Source organism: Pongo abelii, chromosome 3 (assembly GCF_028885655.2).
Source record: "Pongo abelii isolate AG06213 chromosome 3, NHGRI_mPonAbe1-v2.0_pri, whole genome shotgun sequence".
NCBI classification, from domain to species: Eukaryota; Metazoa; Chordata; class Mammalia; order Primates; family Hominidae; genus Pongo; species Pongo abelii.
This window is the reverse complement of record NC_071988.2, coordinates 26,365,643-26,393,119: the sequence shown is the minus strand read 5'-3', so window position 1 is coordinate 26,393,119 and position 27,477 is coordinate 26,365,643. Positions and strand designations below refer to the sequence as shown.

General features: G+C 38.9%; 1 long non-coding RNA gene across 1 annotated transcript in view; it reads right to left on the bottom strand.

The window, feature by feature from the left end:
• Positions 1-1,197: 1,197 nt before the first annotated feature.
• The window catches only part of LOC134761347 (uncharacterized), a 50,098-nt gene continuing 23,818 nt past the window's right edge, over positions 1,198-27,477 (bottom strand). The window contains exons 2-3 of the long non-coding RNA XR_010139868.1: positions 2,128-2,556; positions 1,198-1,254 (exon numbers count right to left, since the gene is read on the bottom strand). This is a non-coding gene — a long non-coding RNA (uncharacterized LOC134761347). The remainder of the gene's footprint in view (positions 1,255-2,127; positions 2,557-27,477) is intronic.

Here is a 27,477-nt window from a genome sequence, read left to right as displayed (position 1 = left end):
GTCCCAGCACTACCACATAATAGCTATGCGACCTTGGGAAAGTCACTTACCTTCTCTGGTTCTCTGTGCCCTCACCTATAAAAGTGAGGCTTAAAATCATCCCCCCTAACCCTGCCATCTCTAACAATGTATGTTTATCTGATACTTTTCTGGACAAATTGGCCCTTGAAAGGGGAGCTCCTTCCCTGTGCTGATAAATATAGTCTGTTTGTTCAGCAAAATTAAGTAACATAATAAATATTCTAGCCAGGCACTGTTTGGACTGTGACACAGTTTAACAATGCTAATCTGCTGCATGGCAGTCAAAGCCTGCATCAGCTTCACATATTTATAAAGATGTCCTTGTCATCCAGTGCTTGGGTCAATTTTCAACTCACATTTGCCTTGGTGACTTCATTTAGCCACCTCTCTGCCACTGGTTTGTTTGCTGGGTCTTCAGCACCTAACAGAGGTCATTCATGCAGAGCAGAAGAAAATCTCTACATATATTGTGGAATATAAATACTATTAAGTGACCCAAGGTTTTACTTTAGGAATCTGGATTTCCTGAGAATGATTTTTGCCCTGGTTTTGGTTAATTTGGCTAATCTCCCCAGTTCAGCACCCTGGACAGGAGTACCACACTGAGTAAGCTGATAGGCCTCATTGGGAGAACCTAAGGATCTGTTTGGTGGATTGAAGAAAGCTGCCTTCGAATTTAAATAGAGCAGAATATCTTTGCTGGCAGCGTAGTGAAGAACTATCTTAGCCAAAATGTGCATGCGCTGCAAATGAGAGGTTGCTGTTTTCCAAAGAAGTACTCATAAAGTGAGGGGAGGCAAGAAAAAAAACCAACTCAGACAACTCTCACCAGTATCTATTACTGTAAAATGCCAGAAGCAATTATGATGTCATGTATTGTCTAAAAGTGGGGCAGTGAGACAGCTTGAGATGCAGTTGGAGCTAATAAACCAAATAAAATCCGCCGAGTTTTACTGCAGTGTATTGTTTCTTTACACAATTATAGGCAGTGAGAAAGGCATCTGCCACATTATATTGATTTATTCCTTCTTTATTTTCTCTTTTCTCTTCCCTTCCTTTGTTAAAAATAAAGTATGTGAGATAGGTTTGGGGATTTTTAAAAAGCTTTCCTGGATAGATCCAATGTAACTTACTGTTGCAAGCCTTGAAAATATCCCCTGATTAAAATGTGCTTACCTGTTTTGTACTTACTTCAGCAGTAAGCATCTTAAAAAAGAGCAAAGAGCTTCCCACCTTAAATGAGAAAGAGAAAATAAAAATGATGCTTGCCACTTGGGATCTTTCTAATAAATTCTACCGAAGAGGGTCCTGTGCTATGGGGCTCATTTCCAAGATATTTCTTTAATCAAGATTCTAAATCCAAATGCATACTTATTTAACTTCCTTTGGATCTGACAGCATTAAGTTTTTTAAAAAGTCAAGAGCCCCCAGCACTTTGGGAGGCCGAGGCGGGCGGATCACGAGGTCAGGAGATCGAGACCATCCTGGCTAACACAGTGAAACCCTGTCTCTACTAAAAATACAAAAAATTAGCCGGGCATGGTGGCAGGCACCTGTAGTCCCAGCTACTCAGGAGGCTGAGGCAGGAGAATGGCGTGAACCCGGGAGGTGGAGGTTGCAGTGACCTGAGATCACGCCACTGCACTCCAGCCTGGGTGACAGAGCAAGACTCCAACAAAAAAAAAAAGTCAAGAGCTTTTTTTTTTTCATTTTCAATTGAATAAAAACATTCCTACTTTCTATGCAGTTTTCAGATAAGATCAATTGTTTTATTTATCTCAAATACTAACAAGGACTGAGCTGCCAGGAGACTTCAGGACTCAGGGACCCCCAAGTTGGTTTTTTCCCTGGGACCCAGCCAGGTGGTATTTCACACATTTTAGGAGTAGCCACACAAGCTACTTCTTTGGAGTTAAACCAAGGAATGTATCCAAAGAGAGGTGGATTTTTTTGTTTTGTGTTCATATGATTTATTTCTTCACAAGCTGCAAAATTCTTCACATCTCACTGATGTGAAAAAAAAAGAATACAATTCAATGATATCAGAATGTGCATAATCTTTTCAACTGAACCCAAACTGCTTTCATGGGTCACATTTCTACTTACCTCGGGCTTCTGTGTTTTCTGTCCGTCTCTCACCATCCCAACTTACGGTGAATAAAATCTTCATGCAGTGAACATATTAATTATATGAATTGCATCTTCAGGTAAGTTGTGTGAATTCTCAGGTCACATCTGTGGAACGCCAAGGCCAAAAACACCCAACTCCACAGGGATGCTGTTTGCTACGCCCTTTTGGTCATCGGTAGATTGATTTTCATGTTCTGGCTACACAAACAGTTAGCAAAGCTGAGCATTGTTTCTTGCTTTGCACTGAAGACCCAATTAGCCAACACAGTCAATGAACAGGTCAAGAGTTGAGGTTCAAATGGGCTCCTCAAGGCCAAGTCTCTCTGTTTGAACAGCTTTCCACCGACCTTTGTCCTCATCACAGGTGATCTCTTGTAAACATGTCACCAAACTCCATGTGCAGAGCTAAAGAGGAAATAAATCCTGGTTTATCCAAATATCATGTGTCACTGCACAGTCAAATCAAATGGCTCCAGAAAAATCATTACTGATAAAGAATAACTGTTAGCACAGAAATGTAAAGACTCTGGTCAGAAAAGGCTCTGAACTGCAGAGATAAATAAATACACAGTGAATATTTAGATATATCCTGTGTTACAAGCAATTTAAATTCAGTGTTACTTTTAACTCATAATAGACCAGATGTGTAAGTCTCAGTGTGTTGGTGATCCCCTGCCAGTAAAATAACAGGACTATCTTGTCATTGACTACACTTAAGTCTGCCACTATAAAATCACATCAGATTTATGACTTTCTGAGCCTTCTTGGCAGAGTTACAGGCCAATAACACGTTAGGAATGGCATTCTGGCTAGCTGTTTTACTCACCACACATTTTATAGATTACAGTCTTCAAGACACCAGGGGGTTGTAAGACTCAGATAATAAATCTACCAGAGATTAGAGTTATATGGATCTTGCTAAACATCTGATCCACCCAATGCACTTGCAAGGATAGGTCCAGTCTATTTGTCTCCTGTGAGATGAAGTTGGATATACAGGCTATACAGCCTGCCCCAGATGGAGAACAAATTAGCCACAAGGCCAACCAACTAGTTCCTCTGTAAGTCAACATCAGTAGGAGTGGTCCAGGGTTCTCTGTCATAGTAGCAGCACCTGGAGTGAGTAGCTCTCCAACACTGCCTTGTTGACATGCTGAAGGGAACAAGGAGTTGGCTCCCTTGAAGTCTTCACAATTTTCTGCAGCCCCTGGCCCCAAAACTCATGAAACTGACTCCTCTTGGGAACTGGAACAGAAAGATGATGATCAGAACAGAGGCATGAGTGGCCACATATAGACTGGCCTTTCATGAAGAGTAAAATATTTTCCAAAGGCTGGATCCACTCATCTGGAAGCATTTTTGACCAGTTCTAAGCATGCAGGTGGAAAAACAAAACAAAGCTAAACAAAACTATCAGCCCTAACTTCATAGCACTTGCAGCCTAGTCAGATAGACAAGCAAAATAAGCGATGCATGACAGAGCCACCTAATAACCACTCCAAGACACATCCTTGGGGCTGACCCTAACTTCAAATGGCTGTCGATTTTTACTCGTTAGTATTTTTCTAGTCCATGTAACAAACTTGCACGTGTACTCCCTGTATTTGTAAAAGTAAAAATTAAAACATTTTTTAAAATTCTAATCAGTGTTCTCTTCCTTTCTCACCACCAGTACTTTAAAATCACCAATTCGCCATCAGTTCACTTCTATGCAGGTACATTGAGTAAATGGAAGCTAACCGACATTGTCTGAAACCTGACTAAAGTGAAGCAAGGGCCAGAGTGTCCTCACACAATGTTTCAGCAACTTGTTTTATTGCAGTCCACACAGAGGCTCCAAATCTCCAAGAAGATGAAACTAGAGAAGATGACAGAACAATCTTAAAGTTGTAATAGCTTTGCCAAGGCCTGTGTCCTAATTCTTTAACAACATCCTATCTTTATGCTTATCTTGTGCCTTATTCAATCCTACTCCCCAAGCCCATTCCCACTGCCCAGTCAATAGACACACTTGATCTAACCTGTTCTTTGGCAACACACAGTGGTGAAGCACACATCTCACTTCCCAGATATGAGATGCCCAGAAATAAGATGCATCCTAAAGTTATGCAAAGAGGTAGAAACCACTGAGTTTAATATAAAACAAGTTCAGGATGCCTTTTCGAAACCAAGTATCCTCCTGCCTCTAATCCCACCATTAGAAAACCACCTGGTTGAGTCTTGATTTTGATTTTTTTAACCAAAATCACTGTTAAAAATAAATATCCAGTGAGAACTTAAATCGTTTTCCATGTTACAAGACAGGGTCCCTTCACATCTAGTCCTACCTAAGCATAAAGCTTGGGCTTTCCTTTCCATAATGTCCCTGCCTCTCTAAGCGTAATGATCTCCCTCCTATATTTTAAGACACTTATGTATGTCCCAGGCCACAGAAAAAAAGTGAATTCCCTCCACCCCCACTGCCCCCAGATTTTTGATGGCCTCATGAAGTCCCATCACAGTTATCTTCCTACCAGACAATCCATGAGCCACCTGCAGGCAACTCTCCATGAAAAGTTCAGGTCTCACAAGGGCAATGAGGCTAATGGCTCCACTAGCACAGCTCCTCCACCTGCCTGAATATGGCCAGTCCTCTCCCCACTGGCAGTCTGCCTGTGATGGCTGAGCTTCCAGGGTACCCTCTGGTACTCTGCTTGGCTGTTCCTATTACCCACCCCACAACACGTCTTCACTTGCTTTGCACCACGTTTCCCGTGAACCCACTTCTCTCCTGCCTCCCCTCCACTAAGGTCATGTATCCTCCCTGCTCCAGCTCTCTTTCATGCAAGGAGGTGAGGCGATGAGCAGCCTGGCTCTCTAGTTCTTACTCTATCCTCTTTCCACTTCTCTGATTGTAGCACTGCTTCCCTTAGAACCCACTTTGGAAGTAAGAGAAGCAAACCTGACTGTGTATTCTCATTCTTAAAAGCCATATGGATGCCTCTGACCAAACAGTGGATGATCACATAAGACAAATGGGGAAAAAGAAACATGAACATTAACATTTCAAAATACGTCTTGTTTCACCAAGTATTGGCATTTGACACTTGAAGAAAATCAAGGGGCTATGGATTCCCTACCTCCAAGGACTGCTAAAGGATGAATATAATACATGTGAAGTGTTTAACATGATTCCTGGCACACAGTGAGGCTTAGAAAATATTAGCTATTCTTCTTCTTATCAGGAAAAAGGAAAGCTAATTTGGAAGTAGCCTAGGAGAGACAAAAGGAAAAAAACAGTGAACATTTCCATCATTGCTCAAGCTTAATGGAAACCAACAAGACCAGGTCTGCCATCCTGGTTTCTCCTCTCTCCCCAGTTTCACTTTGACTCAACTTTTCTCCTATGGCAGCTTGTTATATCCAAAAAAAAAAGCACATTGATCTACACTAAGACTCTGAGTTAATTTTCATCCTTTTCTTTGAAATTTTCTAGCAGGGATTCTGCCGTGACTGTAATTATATCCAAACACTTTTACAAAAATTCAGTATCATCTGTATATTGTAGAAGAAAATATTCCTTCCGCACCATTGGTGGCACCATTAGCCCTCCAACAACAGGACGCTGGGTAAAATGGTCCCCTTCGAGCCACACAGAGACCCTTTGACAACAGGTAAATACTACAAAACTGTGCATTAGAACCCGAATCTAACACACTGTCACCACAGGGAAAGCCAGTTTAAAATCATAAATGTCAAGATATAATTAGCTTAAAGGTCAGGTTTAATTATAGTTGTTGAAAATGAAATACACTAATTACTGAAACCATGTTGGAAAATTATTTTAATGGTTGGAAATGTTTTGTCGGTGCCTTTGTTTCTACAGAATGATGGTTCCTGTTGCTTGATGAAAAAACATGGTGATGAGCGTTTGCTTCCCTGCATGGATAGAAGCAGAGAACAAAACAGAGTTGATGAAAAAGCTCGCAACTCCAAGCAGCCCCACAGAACAGTTGCTCTATGTTATTGTATTATTAATCATTTTCTTATAATCGGTGCTTTAGATATAATTTTAATGAAGCTTCAAGAAGAGCTCAATGCATTACATTGTAACAACAGAGGAAGCACATTTATCACTTGGTCTGTAGGTTTAATGGCAAAACAAATCAATAAATAAACAACTGCTGAGAAAATAACTCAATAACTGGAAAAAGATGTTTTACCTGTAGGATTTCTGAGATTTCTACTGGGAATATTTGTTGGCTCACCTAAGTATTTTTATTGTGATTTTATCATCTCTTTCCTTTGGGCTTCCAAGGAATAAAAAGTTTGAACAATCTTTCATTTAATTTTATGTTTTGTCTGCTGTTTTTTAAAAAAAAAATAAGTGATAATACTTTTCAAAATTTGGCTCAGTTTTAAAGGAAAAAAAATATTTGTAATAAAAAATTCCCAAGAAATCTAAGTAATAAGCAGGCACAAGTTATCAGAACTCTTCATAATTGGTAGAAAAGTCCTTTGGAAGATTTAGTCTGAATACTGATATAACCCCATAGGGAAAAAAGGAGTTTTATCCAGTGTGGTTCTCATATGGAGATTAGCACTCCTGAAGAGAACTAAAACATCAATTTTTGGAGGAAAAAAAATTGTTAAAAAAGGCAAGAACCTACAGAATGTGTTTTGTCAAAATGGAGAACAAAAGGCTAAGGAAACAGTGTTTTACTCTCTGAAAGACACATTGAGGGAGACAGTTTTAGTTGAGAGAGGAGAAGCTGCATGACACCAAAGCATTTAAATAGCTCCAAAAGAACCCACTTGTGACAAAGCGAGAGCAGAGCTATTCTCCAGTAAGCCACAGACAATGCAAGGAGAGTCTGCACTCTGCTCTATCTCAATAACGCACAAAGAAAATGGCATTTAATTAAGAGTTGCCTACCTTCCAGGTACTTACGACATTGAAATTAGTGTGGACATAAGGCACTAAAGCTGACATCAACATAGTTCACCCAAGAAGTCATTTACTTAAGATTTACAACCCACTGTAAGAGAAAAGTGAAAATTTATGAAAGGTTTCCATCTGGCAGGCTATATCATTAGCATTCAAACTGATAGCAGCAATGATTTAAATTTCATAATCTAAGGGAAGATATGCATCAAAAATTCTTCTAAAATATGTCTAATAGCTCTAACTGACTTCTTTATTAGAGTCTGCCTATGAAAAAAATGTCAGATATCAATGAAGAAGTCATCAAATGTTAATTTTAGTCTATCCAACTGATAGAAATTCATAATAAAGTAGCATCATTGTGGCTGAAACCCCCATCTAAGCTCTCTGAAAGAGATGCAATAAACTAACTCCTTTTCATTGCTTTAAAAATAAAACCCAATTGCCTTGTTTCATCTGGTTATAACGAGCATTTTAAGTCATAACAATGATTATTTATTAAATACCAATAGCTATTTCGGGGGATGGAGGGGAGAGAGAGTGCAGCCTTTGGCAAGTGTTGTTCAGAGCTGATGAATAAATCCTGTTAACAGAGAGAAGGAAATACGTATAAATCTCTTACTGCAGGAGAACCACTGTCCCATCCATTTTTCTGAATTAAAGCTCACTGTCACTACAAAATGCCCTCATGTTGCCAGAACAGGACTGTATAAGAAGATAAACCCTTGATATTCTCCCTTAAAAATGCAGACAGATAAATGTTTAAAACAATAAGAAACATGGTTTACATATCAGAATATAACATACCAAGACTTAGAGCACCCTCAGATGATACTGGGTACCAGTTTAAAATACATTTAACTTTAAAGGAAGTTAATATATTTCCCTGGGTTTCATGTACAATGCTGCAGAGGTAAAGAGAAAAATAACAGTTACAGATTCAGAAGACAGGCTGGAATTAAATTTAGTTCCACCACATTTTAGCTCTGTGATCTTGAGCAAGCTATTTATCCTCTCTAGTATTCTATTTCTCCATCCAGAAAACAATACCTACCTCATAGGATTGTTGGATGAGAAGTGAAATGTTATATATGAAGTTCTCAGCACAATGGTTCACAAAGAGTTTTTAGATATGCAAAGCTTACCTAGGATATCCATAGAAATAAAAACAGGATGTGTTCTATGAAGCTTCTAGACCCCCCAACCCTTGAACCTGGCTGTAGGAGTTGAAGACACAAGGTGTGACAGAGACATACCTTGTATACAGCGCACCTTGTATATTATCAGTTATTCTTCTTTGCTAAGGAACAGCCAAGTATGTCCATATATGTCACACAAATGTGCCCAGAAAAATAGGCCCCTCCATAACTCTAGGGAATACCGTGATTGTTTTCTATGTTTCTATGCTGGGCAAATGTGGTCATAATAAGTAATATTTGCCAGATATTTCTTGCTCTCTGCCTCACATGCATAAGATAATCCTGTGTTTCCTGGCTTTTTCGTGTGTTTGAATAGTGTCATGCTACTAGTTACAAGTAATGAATCAGAAATACAAATAACAGTGGGATGGAGTAGCCTCTGTGAGACTCTGTCTTTCCTCTGGTACAATAACCAGCAGTGTCTAAGACAGTGGACGCTGACTCATCCTGAATCTCTGAATGATGGTGTAGAGAAAGATGCCAGCCAATTCACAATGAACATGAACCAGGTGCAACAAATAAGCCTTTGTTGTGGCAAGCCACTGAGATTTGAGGATTGTTTGTTCTCACAGCAGGCCCTGACTATCCTGACTGATGCAATAGGTACTTTCTACTGGGATCTGATGAAATGAATGAGAAATGAAGAGATAAGTGTCCTCATTTTTTAAATTATTATGCAATTATGTGATCACTCAATTCTACCAGAAGCAGGGAGGAAGGGCTCAAGGTAAACCTTATAAGTAATGCTTGAATTGAATTGTGATCTTAAAATATTTGAGGGGTTTATTAAATTGATTGGAAGGAGGGGCTGTGGAAAAACATTTTTGACAGAGTAAGAGGTGGAACTCTCAAAGATTTGTCTAGAGAGATAAACAAGATGAGAATAGAGGGTCATCATAAAGCCTCTACAAAGTCGACTTTATTTGATCGGCTAGAGGCTATTCTACTGCAATATCTATGACAGTTGACGGTAAAATGTTGAATACATATGCCTGGACAATCCCAGATTCTGAGTGAAATAATAACAATGACATCATGACAAGCACTTGTGGCAAATGCCACATGGTGTAGCCCACAACTTAGAAAAGATTGGCTGGCAATCATTCACAACCCCAAAGAATAATGGAATTCAAAATTGTAAAATTTACACCTAAAAAGTAAATTATTCCCAATCTTTAACACTGAAATTCAGCTAATAGCAGACATTTGGTACACAGTTTACAAGTTATCCTCATGCATTGATAATTTCTAACAAAAAAACTTCTACTGTGGGCAATGGAAGCCATCAAAGAGCTCTAAGCAGAGGAGTGACATGACTGGAGGTGCACATCTTGAAAAAATTTATTTAGAAACAGTGGGCTGGATGGAATGGATAGTGTAAGATGATGGTTAGGACACCATTTAGGAGACTGTCACAGTCATAAGCTTTTACAGCTCATAAAAATAAGAAGGTGGGTGTGCCCATCTACCAAATTCCAAGAGAAATTTTCCAAGAGAAAATTTGTCTTTCTTGGTATCTGTGGTTATTTGAAAACTATCTCCAAATAAATTCTTTTTTTTCTCCCAGTAATCTCTCAGTGGCAGTACTTTTCAACTTGGTTTCTACCACTTGGCCTTCCTTGCTTTCTCTTCTCCCTCACTATTGCTTCTTCTCTCCCCTGGGAGAACTTACAAATGTGCTTTAAGACCTCAGGTAGTTGATGGAGTTGGGTACTCAGTTTTTCCCTAGAAAACCATGGTTATAACAGTCCAGGTCAAGATAATGAAGGCATGAACTGACATGAAATTCAGAAATGAAATAAAGAAGAGATAGAAAAAGGAAATTGTAAACTACTGAATTCAGTACAGCTTGTATATTGTCAGGGGAACACACTTTTCTAGTTGGATAACAAGTTTCCTGGAATGCTGTAGGCACCCGACAAATATTTGCTGAATAAATAAATAAACCTGAAAAACAAAATGCAAAGCACCAAATGTATGTTAGGATTTATCAAGATGGATCAGCAATGACTCCTGCTCTGAAAGACTTTCTCGCACTGCTGTTAACCCAGTATCTTAAGGCACAGATGGAATACCTGGTACCAACGCCACCACCTCTCTTTCGTTTTCTGCACCCGTAGCAATCATTTTAAATTGGCCACTGTGATTTTTCACTGTTGAACCTACACGCATAATCAGAAAATCCTTCAGAAGACAATGTCCCAGAAAATTTTTGTCAGTTGATCAGAGATGACAAGGAAAATGAGACCTAATCACCTAGTCACCTGTTTCTCAGGCTTACCAATATGCTGAATGAGTTTGAAAGGAATTAAGCAGCAAAATGAAACAGAAGATAATATATTCTGTGTTTTATTCCTACTCAACATTTAATTATGTTTCTGTGTCCTAATGGACAAAAACTGGAGCATGTGAGGTGAGCAGATACTGACTGACAGGTCCCCAGTCTCAAAAACGGGTAACTGAAAGCTAGGCCTCCGTGGGTTGAGAAAGGATGGGAAGGAAGAAAAGATGGAGTGGGTAGCTCGGCCTATACAAAGTATTTATTTTAAGAGAAAAAGAAGAAATTTGTTCTATTTGTTTTGTTAATATAAAATCTGCAAAGATGCCTCCTACACGGATTTTTTCAGTCCAAGCCATCTAAGGTAAATAAGAACTGTGAAAACCACATCAGACTGAAAAGCAAGAACTAGGTCTAACTCTGCTCTCTCACAAGTCATAGAGTAAGCAGCAATAACATCAGCCACCCCTCAATTTCCCAATTAGTACACAGGGAGTCAGAATAACTTCCAATAATGATAACGGCCACTGATGGAATGCCTAATGTGAACTAGACAATATTCTAAGCACTTTGCATATATTATCAAAGCCAGAAATATGTCTCCCTTGGAATCAAGAATAGTGAAAAGGCATTCTCCTTTTGCCTTAGCTGTAATATTTTCCCCACGTGACACACGACAGAAATCCGGGCTCAGTAAGATTAAAGAACTCATGCTCACATCACATAAGAAACAAAGATGGCATTGAACTCAAGTCTGTCTGGTTCTGAAGCTAATCATAGTAACCATTATGCTATCTATATAGAAACTGCTAAATGACATTTTTCAAATTACAATCAGGCAGTTGGGCTAAGACTGAGGCTTCAGAAAACAGTACAATTCCCATGTGCTGTGCTAACACTTCTGTTTAGGAACGTCTCATTGACAAGGTTCTGAAAATGAACTCCGTTCAGCAAACCCACCAGTTTAATGGCTACCCGTGTGTGCTAGGTGCTAGCTGACATCAGCATATAAAGCACTTTATGAAGTCTTTATTGACCTGTAAATGTTGCTCCCACTACTAATGGAATAGTACTTATGCACCACTGGACTGTGGAAACCTCTACCACTAGGACTCACTCAGAATGTTAACCCGGGCTAGCTGCCATCAGATAAATGAAGAACTGTGGCTGGCTAATCTTCCCAGGACCACAACACAGACACCGTGGAGTCCTGGTGAACAGACTCACTCTCTTTTTCAAGAAGCAGACATCCCTCCCTAGCATCTGAAATTATTAGATGATTTTACATTGCATCACACAAAAAACAGGACATTCTGGAAATGTGCTTTCTCAACATTTGGCCCTTCAAACCTAGAGGAAGAAAAAAAAACCTGGCAAAATTATTTGCAAGGATAAAAGATGTAAATGCTGTTATAAGCGTCTCTCCAATGGTAAATAACCAAGCTTTTATTGGGCGAATGTAATTAGAGACAGATTTCAATGCCGCTTGGATACAGCTGTTTCTGTCCTCCTGGCTTCAGACTGTTGCTGGATCATTCTGCGGCCATTGGCAATTTAGCCAATCAGTTCTGCCTCGGTGCACCCAGCTGACCTCCTTCTCCACCGAGATGATGGACCTGCCTATAAAGACTGCTCAGAATTCCAAAATGAGGTACCCAAATCTCAAAGGCACCTTGAAATATGCACCTTCAGTGACACAGCTATCAGGTTTTGCCTTATATTAGTATTTGTTCTGGGTGTGTTTGTGTTTTAGGAGGCCCTTGGGGAAAAATATATTCCTATAATCAGCCTGATGCTGCCAGGCAATGGTTTTTGCTTCTCCTAGATATCCTGTCACTGCCAGGTAATGGTTTTTTGCTTCTCTTAGATATCAGAAAGAATTCAGGGAAAGTATTCATTGTCTGCTTTCCTAAAGGAAGGTATGTAGAGATCTCTGTATAGCACTAAGAGAGAGACTTTCGGCCAGACACAGAAAGACAAATACGAGGTAATCTCACTTCTATCTGGAATCTACAAAACTCAAACTTACAGAAGCAGAGGGTAGAATGGTGGTTACCGGGGGCCAGATTGGGGGCAGAGGAGGAATTGTGGTGATGAAAAAAAAAAGAGAGAGACCATCTGCAACAAAAGGAGATGCAGGTAGAAGTTCAAGGCATGTTTTTAAACCATGCTTACTTGCTTTTTATGGGTATGTAAAACTAGGGTAAATCTTGTCTCTTGATGCCCTAAGTATGGTAATATAAAAGAGTGACTGGATGTCACAATGGACCTGACCTTAGGTTAATCACCGGTTGCCTCAACGAGGACTTAGCTACAAGCTTCAGAGTAACCCACTTACCACCACTTTAATAACAAGAAAGCCTTATAAACTCCTGACCCAATCTCCTCAGGTCAGAAAATCTCAATTTCTACATAGGACTGGAAACAATACAGATAGTACTTGTATTTGTTAGAAAAAAAAGAAAGAAAAAAATCCTTAGACCGGTCTTGGTCTGTGGTGTTCTGCAGTTTCAGCATCTTTATCATAAACAAGAATCAAGTGTTAGGGAAGAGAAGGGAGAGAGCACCAATTTGAACAGAATATAAAATAATCCAATTCCACCTCAGATTGTGAGTAACTAGAGGACAGGAACTGTGACTCTGGCCATAGGCCTGGCCTCACAACATTAAACACAGAACTGTCTCTTAAAGTTTCTCAGCTGGGCACAGTGGCTTATGCCTGTAATCCCAGCACTCTGGGAGGCTAAGGCAGGGGGATCACTTGAGATCAGGAGTTTGAGACCAGCCTGGCTAACATTGTGAAAACCCACCTCTACTAAAAAAAAACACACACAAAAATTATCCAGGCATGGTGGTGCATGCCTGTAGTCCCAGCTACTCCAGAGGCTAAGGCAGGAGAACCGCTTGAACCCGGGAGATGGAGGTTTCAGTGAGCCAAGATCATGCTGTTGCATTCCAGCCTGGGCAACAGAGTGAGTGAAACTCTGTCTCAAAAAAAAAAAAAAGTTTCTCTACAAATGCTTACTGAATTGGATTAGAGTAGACAATGATGTACCAAGTGTCTAGGGAGGATAACATTTGGGACCGAATAGAATAACATTATTTTATTACAGCTTTAAATGTAGTCCTGCTTTTGTTTTCAAGGAGACTGCAAATAGAACAACTTCTTGATTCTATTGGTATTAGAGTCCTAAACACAAGGAGACAATATATCACTGTCTAAAGGCAAGGGGTCCAGCAAATCATCCCTGAACACTATCTCAAAAGGTTACTTGGTCAACCTTCAAGTTAGTGACAGTTTCCAAGACCTCTCTTTCCTTTTGTTCTAAAGGACATTGTACTTAAACAAAATCCAAAGTCCTTACAATATGGGTTACTATTGCTAGGTAACAAATGACCTCAAATTTAGCAGCTTACAACAACAATTTTTCATCTCACACAGTTTTTAAGGGTCGGGAATCTGGAAGTGGGTTTAGCTGAATGGCTCCAGGTCTCTCATGAGGTTGCCATCAAGCTGTTGGCTGGAATTTCAATGATCTGAAGGCTTGATTAGGGCTCGAGGACCTATGTCCAAGCCTATTTGTGAGGCTCACAGGGTGAACCTCTTCATAAGGTTATTAACAAGATAGCCACTGGTTTCCCTCGGAGCAAATGATCTAAGAAAGAGAGACACATACACAGGGATAGAGAGAGAGGCCACATTGTTTTTTATAACCCAATCTCAGAAGGCACATACCACCATTTCTGCCATACTCTGTTGGTAACAAAGACTAATCCTGGTAAAGTGTGCAAAAGGACCACACAGTGTATCATTGGGGACCATTCAGGAGAGTGGCTACCACACTTACCAAGACCCATAGTGCCTTACAAACTTCTCCCTGCCTGCCTCCCCAAACTCACCTCATGCTATTTTCCCCCATGCCTGCTACACTCCAGTCAAATGGTCTTGTGACAGTTCCTAGAACAACGTGAAACTTTTCCTCCCTCAGTCCCTATTTATTTGCTCTTTTGTATGCCTGAAATGCTTTTCTTCTGCTTCTAAAACAGATCAATCCTTCTCATCTGATTAAACACCATCTTGTCTGATAGGCCTTCCCACAACCTCTACTTCAAAAATTCTCCATCCTGTGATACCCCATTATTTATTTCTTTTATTGTACATCTGTACTTAATATTTATTCAGATAGACTTTCCCACACCATCTACTTGAAAAAACTCTTCACCCTGGGATACCCCATTTTTGTTTCTTTCATTTTACAACTGTACTTATGTTTATCCATGTATCTATCTGCTTACGGCATTTTCTAAATACAATAAGCACCATCAAGACAGAGGCCCTCTCTGCCATGGGCACTGTTGTATCTTCAGTGCCTGGCACAAAATTGATGCTCATGAATATTTATTGTCTGAATGAAAAAGGCACAGTCAACAGTTCTTCCCAGTTGCTGTCTTGTATTCTAACCACCTCGACTCACACCTACACAGTGGACCAGGGACATTTTCCCAAGTCAAGCCTCAAAGCAAACCTTCTAACACATATTCCCCACCACACTTCCTTCATCTCCTAAGTCAGTTTCCTCTGAAATGATCACCAACAATAAAGTCTAGACTGATTTAGCACCTTGCAGATTTTCTTCTCCACCACGTGGTATGGCATCAGGCTGTCCTTTAAAGGTCTCTAGAATGTCACCCCACAACCTTCTGTTTAACCTAGCTTTTCTTTCTCTTGCATCCAGTTTCTACCTGGTTGCCTCATACTCAATTTCTACTGCTCAGACCAATAGTTGTAGGTCGATGCTTTAGCACATTCTGTTGGCATGGGCTCTAAAGCTCAGCATAACCCAAGGATGCTAAGCTCCTGACCCCTCACCTGCAGGCTTGTGGCAAGGCTGGCTCCATACCCACACTGAGCCAGAACTCTCAGGACCCCTGCTTGAGTCCAGTACTCAAGCATTAGCTTGAATTTGAACCATAGAAGAACTTCAGACAACTGGTGACTCCTTGTTTGTGTCTGGCCTCTTGTTGTCTAGAGATCTTTTTATCATTTTGTATTAGTTCATTTTCATGTTGCTGATAAAGACATACCAGAGACTGGGCAATTTACAAAAGGAAGAGGCTTAATCACAATCATGGCAGAAGGCAAGGAGGAGCAAGTCAGGTCAAACATGGATGGTAGCAGGCAAAGAGAGAATGTACCAACCGGGGAAATACAAGGTGCTTATGAAACCATCAGATCTCATGAGAACTCACTCACTATCACAAGAACAGTATGGGGGAAACTGCTCCCATGATGCAAGTATCTCCATCTGGCCCTGCCCTTGACATGTAGGGATTATTAAAATTCAAGGTGACATTTGGGTGGGCACACAGAGCCAAACCTTGTCACATTTGAACACTCATGTGTAAGGTTTTCAAATACTCAAATTCTCTGAGTTATCTTTCTTCAATTGGACTTCATTAGAGCATAATGGCTGATCTTTAACAGGGGCAGCACATGCAGAAATAGTTTATTGAATATTTTACTCCCTTATCCCTAATTCTGCATTGCAATGTGAAATCTGACGGTAGACATGGGTTCTAGACCTAACTCTGAACTTATCCTCAGTTTCCTTATCTGTACAGTAATAATATAGGCCTAGATGCTCTGAAAGGTCTTTCTAAATTCTATCATAAGTGCAATACACAATATCAAGGCACATGTGGCTTTTCCTAGTTGTTTATCTCTGATTTTTTTAGGTACTTCTGAAGCCGGATGCCAGTTTCTTCAGCAACATGCCTGAGATGGAAAGCCCCAAGTCCTCTCTTTGCTTGTTTTGCCTGATCCAGACGGCCTCCTTCATCTGTCTGGATCCTTCATTCTCTTTCTTTCCTCAGGGATATTTTAGAATCAGCTTCCACAAAGATGAACGTTTCTTTACCCTGAGACTTGTACTAGCCATCAGGGACCGTGTACAAATTACCTTTGGCAAAGGTGTTCTCATTCATTACTGTGGTTCAAGTTTCTAATCAACCGAGACAAGAATTCTGTCACATTTAGAGAAGGCTGAAGGCTTTCTCTGCTAACTTCCCAGATGTTTCCAGGACCAGCAAAAAAAAAATAAAAAAGGAAAACAAAGTACAAACTCTAAATTGTTTTAACCTGAAGGCCGAAATACAGATAATTTAGCCTCTTTTGGCTCGTTACTGGAAGATATTTCCAAGCATACTCTTAATTAAGAATGACATAAAATATTTTCAATTTGCTTCATTTTCGTGGTCAGAATTATTGTGTAAGTTTTGGGGTCTAAGAATTAGAACTGAAGTCACACTCAGAGTTTGTCAAGTGCTTGTTAAATTAAAAAGAAAATAATAAAATAATATTCTGTACATATTGCATTCTGTGTTTTCATACACATTACCTGACCATCACCCTTTACTCTTTGTTATCTGTTAGGTATGCAGTGAATTAAAAGAAGAGACTATATTGACTATATTGTCTTTATTAGTAAAAAAAAAAAAAAAAAAAAAGTAACAAAAATATCACTTTGGTAATTTTTAATGTAATAATAGTGTTATTAACAAGCTTCTAGGAGAATTTTCCAGCTAATAATTGTCATGACATTTTCAATCACAGGTGCTTTTATTACTAAACAGTGACTGACAGGCAAAGAAAAGAGGTAATTTTAATCATGCTTCAGGAACCTCAGAAAACTTCTCAAGTTTTTGAGAGCAATAAGGGGTTGAGCTTCCTCTGTCTGACCCCAGTTTCTCCATATTCTGTTAAAACAACTCATGTCAGAAAATATTTCTTTCTAATCTTCTTTTTTTTTATTAAATTCCCACTGATATTTTTCTATAGAAAAATCAGGAGATATAGTTCAGAGTCTGTGGTCAAAGAATCCCACTTGGGCATTCCTATCAGAGGTTTTAAACTAAGAGGATTTCTTCAAAGCCTATCATGAGAGAGTGTTTCAGTTATACAATGTACCAAGAGAAAGAAAATGTCTCAAAATTATCTTCTCTTGAGTACCAGGCCCTTCTGTTTCCTACTGCACACATTTTAGCTATAATGGTATCTATTTAAATCACTACTTATTATTCACCTTTTCCTTTGAGGTTATTAATTATTGTTAATATGCCTTCAAAACAGGTTAAAGTCATGCAAGCAAGTGAACAACTCAAGGCAGGAGAGACATTTCACAAGCCTGTGTCATTATCATAGTTCATCCAATTATTTTTAATAAAATGATGATATAAAGGACTGGTTAGAAAAGACCAAGAAACTTTGGGAAAAGTAAAAATTGTTTTATTTAAAACACATTAAGTATGAGATATGTGACTTGCTTAATACTAGATTTCCATAGTTTTATATGGACATATAAAAAAAGGCATAGATTATATATCAAAGCTCTATACTGAACCATTTGCATTAAGGCAAAAGAATTGAGCAAATCATTGTCTGTCTTTATTGAATATATCAAATACTTCATAAATTAGATACCAACTGTGTTACCTAGAAAAAGAATATTTTTTACATATCATATATCCCAAATGTTAAAAAATAAATATAAATAAAAAGAAAGGATTAAAATGGCAAGAAGAATAAATCAACTTTTAAAATCTTAATTTATTAAGATCATTACCATTTTTCTTCTGATTCCCCCGCAAGCGGAACCTATGACAATGTCATCTGCGTTTTTGTGTTGCCCAAGAATATTCCCCAAAACTCAGTTTAAATCTCTCTCTTTCTTCCCTTACAGTTAGGTATCAGCTGAGAATTCTTTTTTGTTTTCTGCTAAGAACTTGGCCAATAACAAACAAACGAAACAATGAAAGCCTATAGTCCTTGCAGATTTGGCCATTATAAATCTGGAGACTTGTGCAGTTCAATAAAAACACCACATTCAGAAAAAATTAACCCAACTACCACAATGATTAAAAATGAGTGCAAATGCATTTGTTGTCTAACACACTACCAGACACAAATCAGAGGGTAAGCAAGGGATACACAAAAGGCTACAGATGCAGAAGGTTTCACATGGTTTTTCCCTGCTCCTGGGAATTCAGCTGCCAATGATGTTATCTACATTAAATAATAATAATAATAAATAAACACCTTGCTATGCTACTTTTCATTGCTGTCTCAGAAAAGCTACATATCCACAGAAGGGGCTGTTGACAAACACTGGGCTCTGCTGGTTCTTGAATCACTCCCAACAGCATCCAACACTGTGAAAGGCCCCATCTTCAACAGGGAGTGAACAATATCTCTACTTTTAGCCTTCCAGAATATCTGAAAGGCCCTCTCCCTGCAGACATTTCTTTGTAATTGACACCACAGATGGGCCTAAGTATGCTATTTTCCCTAAAAACAAAGCAGGATATAAATTTTTTAAAATACAGTGTGCTCTACCCAGAGGAGACAGAGATTAGATTTTTGTACTTTAAAGCACAATGTCTGTCTGCCAAGCAAAGGATGATGAACCATTCCCAATGACTTATTTCCAAGGCGCTGGGTTAAAGCGCTTTTTGCATGTAGTTAAAATCAAGCAAAGAGTCAATGGAAAACAATCCCCATGAAATGGCTTTTAGATGTCCTTGTTCATTGTTCGTACAAGCAATTATCTTAAAAGGAGATGCTCATCTGTTCCAGTCACTAACATTTATACCTATCCAAGCCATGATTAACTCCTATTGAAAATTTTGTTTTCATGGTTATTATGAAACTTAATCATGTTTATGGATAAAGCCAGTTTAGACATTTGAACCAGGCATCTCTTGCAGAACAGTCTACATCATTGTAGACAGACCACAAAACACCTTCTAGATAAACACTCCCTATAATCTGTCATGAAAGCGATATGAAGTCAATGTTCCACAGATAATGGGGAGGAGAGGAGGGACTTCTAAAATATTTTTATTATCTTCAAGATACACGTAAGGGAAAACTGAGACATATGCATGTATGTGTATGTGTGCACACATATGTAATATTTTGATATTGTTAGAGTAAGTGGATAGATAGATAGATTGATTGATCGATTAATATAGATTGGCCAAATACCTCTCTTAACCCACATTAAACTCCCTTCTCTTCAGGAGTAGAGAAGCTAGAAAATTCATATAAGGATAATAAGTATGTGTGAGGAATTTTTCCCCAACAAAATGCTAATATATAAGTAAATGGCATCCAAAAGTTGTACCTTTTTACTTGAATCAACTTTTATTGTAAAGAACAGAAACTCACTCAAACTAGTTCAAGAAAAACACAGAAGTAGGGGTTGTTACAATATCCAAAGACGGGAAACTAAACGTTTTAGTCGGGCCTCTCTGGAAACGGTAAATTCAGAAACTGAGTTTTCTCTTTCTGTTTCTCAGAGGCCTATTTCTATATCTGTTTATATGCTCTGTTTTTCTTGTTTCTCTTCCTAAATGCCTCTGTGCACTTATGTTACACAAGGCCCACCATGGGGACCCCAGCCTCTGATCTTTCAAATTTGGTCTTCTTAGTCAGACTTTCTGCTATGTGCTTCTGCTTAGTTCAAATTCCCAAGAGATAGATTCTGGTTTTCTGTTGGTGGAGCAATGAATTCACTGGCCTTCAGTCAGAGATTCCTCCCTGCCCAACAGCAGTGCCTGGGAAGGGGGATACCATGGGATACATCCGCTTGCAGATCATATGGCCCACTTTCCAGCCATGCCTTTGGAAGTCTGGAGTCTGAGTGAGAAGCAGCGGTCTAATCCTGATGTTTGACATGGGCCTGTGATGAATTACAGAGGTTCAGCTCATTTGTCATCAACACCAGCTTCCTTCTTGTACTGCAAAAAGTTAAAAGCTATATCTCCCATATTCCCTTGAAGACAGATTTCTGAATACAAACTAGTTTCTGCTCATTATAAACACTCACATGAGATTTTAGAAGGTGAGCATGAGGTGGAGTTCTTTCTGCTGTTTAGGTTTTCCTGTGGCAAATGTTGGGGTTTACTGCCACAGCATTTGACATCCAGCCCTGTGCCTCACAGAAGTTGGGATAAGTCAGGAAACTGGCCCTGCACCACAGCCAAGCTGGGGTGTTCGTGAGGACCACTGCTCCAGGGGTCCTCTTAATTCCCCATATTCTTAACAGAGGAAGCAGCTTCCCTGGGAGACCAGTCTAGTGCGTTGGTTCCAGGGATATTCCCATGGGCCCAGCCACATCCAAAACACATCGACTTCCAAAGATTTCTTAAGCCCCTAGGTCCTTATATTAAACCTCTTTCTGCTAAAAAATAAAAAATAAAAAAAAAATAGCCACAGTGGTTTCTCCTTCCTACAACTGAAAGGGTCATTGAGCCCAGTTCAATAGGATTTAGGATCCCAATCAAAATCTAGAGGAGAGAGAAAGATAATCAGTCAGGGAGTGTCTCATAGGAGCTGAAAAATCACCCTGAGGTAATTAAAAGGTTTAGGCTCCATTTGTTGACTAAATGTAGGGTATGCCTTTGAATAAAACCATATAAGGTATTATCCAAAATGTCCCCTGTTGATGAAAAAACAGACCTGACAGTAAAGTGGTAAGAACGGATTTTATTTGGAAAGCGTTGTGATAGAGGACACAAAAAAAGCCCTCAGTATAGAAATGAGTTCAATTCAAACTATGATAAGGAAAAGTGGGGATTTATAGCCGAAGTGTAGAGTGAAATATCAGTGGATGGATAAAGGAAACATTAGGGTTGTGGAGGATGCTGGCTAAACCGACTTAAGAGGATTCTTGCTGAAGCCAGGCTAGGGTGATCAGATATCACCTCAAGAACTGTGAGGCTAAGGAATTTGATCAGATATTAAGGTGATGGGATATCTACATGCAGGAATCTCTGTAAACTGACTTAGGAGGATTTTTGCTAAAATTGGATAATGCAAAGATAGACGTTTAAGTCCAATAGTCTAGGCCTAACTGAAAAGAGAGCTCAGAGGAGCTTGACTGGAGAGAGTCTTTCTAACATCCACCCTGACCCAAGGGGTACAGGGCTCAATTGTTACAGCAAGGGGCTCTAAGGAATTTTAAAAAGTAAGCCTGACCTCTTGGTAATTAAGAAAAGTGATTGTCACATTTTGAAATCTACAAGAAGCTAAGTGGAAGAACAAAGTTGCTGATGGGAGAGAAAATCATTCTCCTTGCACGAGCAAGATGACCACCACGTTGAGATTAACTTTAGCAGCCACAGAAAACACAGTGACAGATTAAAAACCGGACCCTTGAATGGAGACTAGCAAGGATAGTTGCAGCAGGTGAACATTAGTAGAAGCCAAACTATGAGACATCAGAATAAGTAGGCAAAAGGTCCATATTCCCATCAACCAATACTGCAGTCTAGCCCTTCTAGTCTGTGGCTCAGGGTCATGCTTACTATTACCAGTATGTGACCACATTTATGATCTTATAAGTAAACACACTACTTTTATCTTCCTTGACAAAAGTAACACTAATCTAAAGAAAGGCTTAATCAAATACTCTGTTATTAAAGTTCAAGGGATAAAGTCAGAGGTGAAGATGCACTCACACATAGATTTGAAAACCAGGAAGAATATGGATGAACACAAACATATTTAGAATTAAAAGAAGAAGAAAAAGATTTAGAAACTGATACAAAAAAGAGGAAAATAAGAAAGACCGATTTCATAAGCAAAGAAAGAGGATAACAATGACAATGGTAAAAAGAAATTGATTAAACAAAATTTATTGAGTGCCTACTATATCCCAGGTATCATTCTAAGCCCTGAGGGTATTTTAGTGAATAAGAAAACGAGAAGAAAAGAGGTGACAGGTAATGAGACATCAGAAATTCTGAAGGTAGGTTAGGATAAGATCAATGAAAGGCTTTTACCAGCAGTTTTGAATTGTCCTTTAGAAAATAAGCCATAAAATTTTATTTTTTTTATTTTCAAAAAGATATTTCTAACCCATGTTAGAAAATGGATTAGAAATAGATAACATATAACATTTGGAGAAGATAGAAGAGTTAGGGCCTATAGGAATAGTTCAAGCAAAAATCATCTTCTCTTAATTTTGGATACTTTCTAATTACTTCCTATCTTGAATAATTAGATAATATTAATCATAGTGGACACATGCATATATATGTTTATTGCAGCACTGTTCACAATAGCAAAACTTGGAACCAACCCAAATGCCCATCAATGATAGACTGGATAAAGAAAATGTGGCACATATACACCATGGAATACTATGCAGCCATAAAAAAGGATGAATTCATGTCCTTTGCAGGGACATGGATGAAGCTGGAAACCATCATTCTCGACAAACTAACACAGAAACAAAACCAAACACCACATGTTCTCACTCATAAGTGGGAGTTGAACAATGAGAACACATGGACACAGGGAGGGGAACATCACACACTGGGGCCTGTCAGGGGGTGGGGGCAAGGGGAGAGAGACCATTAGGAGAAATACTTAATGTAGAGGATGGGTTGATGGGTGCAGCAAACCACCATGGCATGTATATACCTATGCAACAAACCTACACATTCTGCACATGTATCCCAGAACTTAAAGTAGAATAATAATAATAATAATAATAATAATAAAATCATAGTCGAAAATGCAGAATGAAAAGTGTTTCTTGTTTTGGTTTGCATGTAGAAGGGTATAGGGAGCACAATTTGTTGCCTATTGAATTTGAAGTACCTATATCTTTTAGAAGTCAGACTTAGTTCAATAGGTCGATGATTGTAGTTTGAGAATTATGTCTTTCTGTTAAGGTTAGTGGACATGTTTGGCAGACCAAGAGAAATGAAACCATCAGTTTCTCCAGAACACAAATTACTGGGGGCTTGGAGTTTACCCGGATTTTCAGTACATCTTCAACCGCACTGATTCTGTCTTGTCTCCTCAAGTTTCCTCCGAAGATGAATCCCATGCAATTGTCACCAGAAGTTTTCATAATCTTGAAGGAAGTAGCAGGTCACTGATTGCTCAGTTAGAAAAGCTTCCAAACAGATTTTTAAGTCAAGTCCAGGGAAACCAGGTAATAGTGTCCAAAGGCACTCAGTTACACAATCGGGACTCAGTACAAAGCCTAATGGACTGATGTGCAAAACGAGTTGAGTTTGAAATAACAACAACACTTTATAGAAGTTTAAGTACATCTTCTGGACTGAATATGCCACATTATTTACTCTCTTCCCCTTCCCTGACTCCGCTCCACCTTGACAAGCCCTCAAGCACTATCATCTCCTAATGCACAAGCAGCATGATCCGAAACTCTTTGGCCATAGTTTATTGGACACAAAGTAAATGTCTGAAACAAATTGAGCCATTAGATTCTTTCTCCTAGGAATTATCTCCGGAAATCACTTAATTAAAGCAATGCAAATTAGAAGGTCATAAAAACATAGGAACTGAGGCTGCCATTTTGAGGTGGTCTATTTTGAAGAATCATATGCAAGCTGATGAATAGCTTCAGTCAGAGAAAAATCAAGCAGATCTACAGCATGAATGATAAACGACGTGGCTCAAGAACAAGAAAGATACAAGTGGTGAGTTTCTGACATCATTCCAGTTTCTTGGGGAATGATCCAAGAGCATCAGGGACAGAAATTGTCGGTGTATGGATGCTCTTAACCTTCCCCGTTATCCTCATTAGCCTCTGCCAATGGTCTCCCTTTATCCATACTTAGAGGAACTTTATTTTTGCAGGCCAGTTTTCCTTTAAGTTGGAGGTTCTAGGTAAAGTGCTGGCAAAATGGGAGGAAACTGGGAAGAATTCTTGCCTGAATCAGAAAGGTTTTAAAAAGCCAAAGAACATGTACCAAAATAGAAAAATAAAGTTGGGGGAGCACTGACTATCAGAAAAAGTTCTAGAGGTAGCTTGTTGAATGAGACTCTGGAAAGGTCTAGGGATCAAGAGAAACAGGAAGGAGATCTGTGCAAGTATTACTGTGGTTTTGAATTAGGTTATTTTTAATGTTCTTCAGAAGACCCAAGAAAATCATATTCTTATTTAATATATTTTGGAAGCTGGACTATGCTGGTATGAAAATGGCTGGGTACTGAGACATAGGACATGAGGGCCTCTAGATTTATATGGGCTAAGCCTACAATATATTTTCTATTTTTCAGCTAAATTCAGTGAATTTCCATTTCTTGTTTCAGAACCCTTCTTTAGACATCTTCTAAAAATTCTAAGATTGAATCCTGAACTTATTTATTGTACCATCTCTCCAACCCTGGCTGTAATACAAGGCTAGGTATCCTTTTCTTATTTTACAGAAGAAAAAGAAAAAAAAAACTCTAAGATCTTTTAGGAATGGAGAAATATAGAATTTGACTATCTTTTCCCTCAATAGGAACCACTTTTAATTTAGATAGAATTTCTATATTTGTGGAAAGTAAAAAATAAACAGGCAAATAGTAAAATAAATACCAAAAAAACTTCTGTCTCTGTCTTTTAATTCCCAGTACCCTAACATACTTACCCTTTACCCTCCCATCTCCCCTCACCCATTTAATGTCCCCTAAATGTAATGATACCAAGTTCATTGCCATTTAAGTCTTTCCTCATTCAACAGCCAGGGAAATTGTCACTGGTATGCAAACTGGTCCCAGGCAAGGAACATTACTCTTTAATCTCCTAATTTTAATTGGTATGCCATCATGCAGACTGGTGCTGCTAATGGCCTAGTTTGTAGATTAAGACCAGCAGACCTGAACTGCGGTGTGCCATTAATTACAAATAAAAAGAGGAAAAACACTGAACAATGATAAACGCAACCATTCCAAATCAGAGAGAAGATGATTCTTCCTCATCTCCTCCAAGGTTCGTGACCCTATTTCAATGTCCATTTGTAACAGGATTCGAATTAATGCTTTTTCTTGGTCAGATAACTTCACAACAGTTGGTAAATTGAAATGATTTGCTGTGTATATGCCAGCGCGATTGTCTGGAGCAGGAAATGTTGCTGAATGATTCTCTCACAGAAGACATTGTTTTAACTGATAGAGCTGTTTCTTTCACTAAACAAATATTTTAAATGAAAAGACTCTTTCACCATTTAAAGAAAGTATGTTTTCCTCCTATGAAATTAACTATTGTTATTACTTCTGGTGTCTTTTCAACATCCAATAAGCAAAGAGTCTAATACATGTAATCTTTTATAGAGTACACACATATATCTATCACCAGTGAAGAAAATGAAAGTTCCAAATGAAAAGGAAAGTTACATATCTACATAGATGGTAGACAGAAGATAGATAGATAGATAGATAGATAGACAGATGATAGATACATAGATTCTATGAAACATGGGTAGAATAGCCTAATTAAGGGGTGAATCTCTTCATCTCTTAGAAGAAACAAGTAAGAACCACTGCCAAGAACAAAAGAGTAGGCGAAAGAAAAAAGATTGCATTACTTTGCAAAAAAAAAAGATATAAAATACAATAATGTATTAACGCCTGTTATTAGTTAAATTTTGTCCCCCCAAAAATATGTTAAAGCCCTAACACCAAGCACCTATAAATGTGACCTTATTTGGAAATAGATCTTTGCAGATGATTGAGTTATAATGAGGCCATTCTGGTAGGTCCCAATATAATATGACTGGTACCCTTTAAAAAGGAGGGAAATTTATACACAGAGACAGACAAGCACAGAGAGAAGATGATATTTAGACACATAGGGAGAAGATGGCTATGTGATTTCAGTGATGTATCTACCAGCTAAGAAACCTTAAGAACTGTCAGCAAACACCAGCTAGAAAAGACGAGGATAGATGTATCTACAAACTGAGGGACACCAAGAATTATCAGCAAACATCTAGAAAAGGCAAGGAAAGGTTCTCCCCAGAGCGACCACAGACAGCATGGCCCTGCTAACACCTTGATCTTGAACTTCTAGCCTCCAGAATTGTAAGACTATAAATTTCGATTGTCTTAAGGCATTCAGTTTGTGGTACTTTGTTACAGCAGATCTAGCAAACAGATACAACGCCTATCTCGATTCTGTACTCACTTTCCTGCTGTCACTATTCTAACGTACCTGTGTTTCCTCTTCGTCTAAGGAGTTTAGTTTACAGAAAGTCTTAGAGAAATAACAAAGAGTAACTAATAGTTCTTGAGATCTTTCAAAACCCAGCTTATTTCATTCTTAAACAACCCTGAAGGTATATATTGTCATCCTTTCTTATCTGAAGGGAACAATGGATCTCTGAAACATTGAGTGTCTTGCCCAAGGAAACATAGCTAGAAAGTAATAGAGTTGAGATTTGAGCCAAAGCCAAAGCATGTTGCTATAAGAAGCATTCTTCTGTATCACACTGCATTTAACAATGTTTTAGGCTGAATAAAACAAGAAAAAAAATTCTGGAAGGACTAGTGAACTTTCTGGAAAATAACCACATCATTTCAAAGCCAATGTTGCTGCAAAGTAAAGTGGAAGATTCTGGTGACAGACGAGGAGGGGTGCAGGGAATTAGTGAGGGGAATGGAAGACAGGGTCCACAAGACCCTCCTCCTCTTTGACCCTGAGGCCAGGGCATAGGACTCCTAGGCACTACCCTAGGAATGTGGGTTGTGGAAAGGCACAATAAGGACAGAGTTGTCCCTCTGCTACAAGAAATGTGATACACCTTACTCAACCCCAGAAATCTAGCTTCACAGTGGGGAAAAAGAAAAGGCTGTTTTTGCAGACATTGGCCTCTAATCAGATATCTGGGCTCATTTTTGGAGCTGGTATTGTAAACAGAGCAGGTGCCCAGAACCCGTCCCTAGCTGTGCAAAGCAGTTGAAGGCATCTAGGGAGTACAAAGATAGCATGGGGAGAACAGAGGCCAAGAAACACATTCTTTTCGTTCGTCAGATGAGAGAAACTTCCAGCCCTGATAGGGGTGGCCTTCTGCTCCCCTATTACAGGAGGCTATTTGAAGCATGTCAAACACTACCGGAC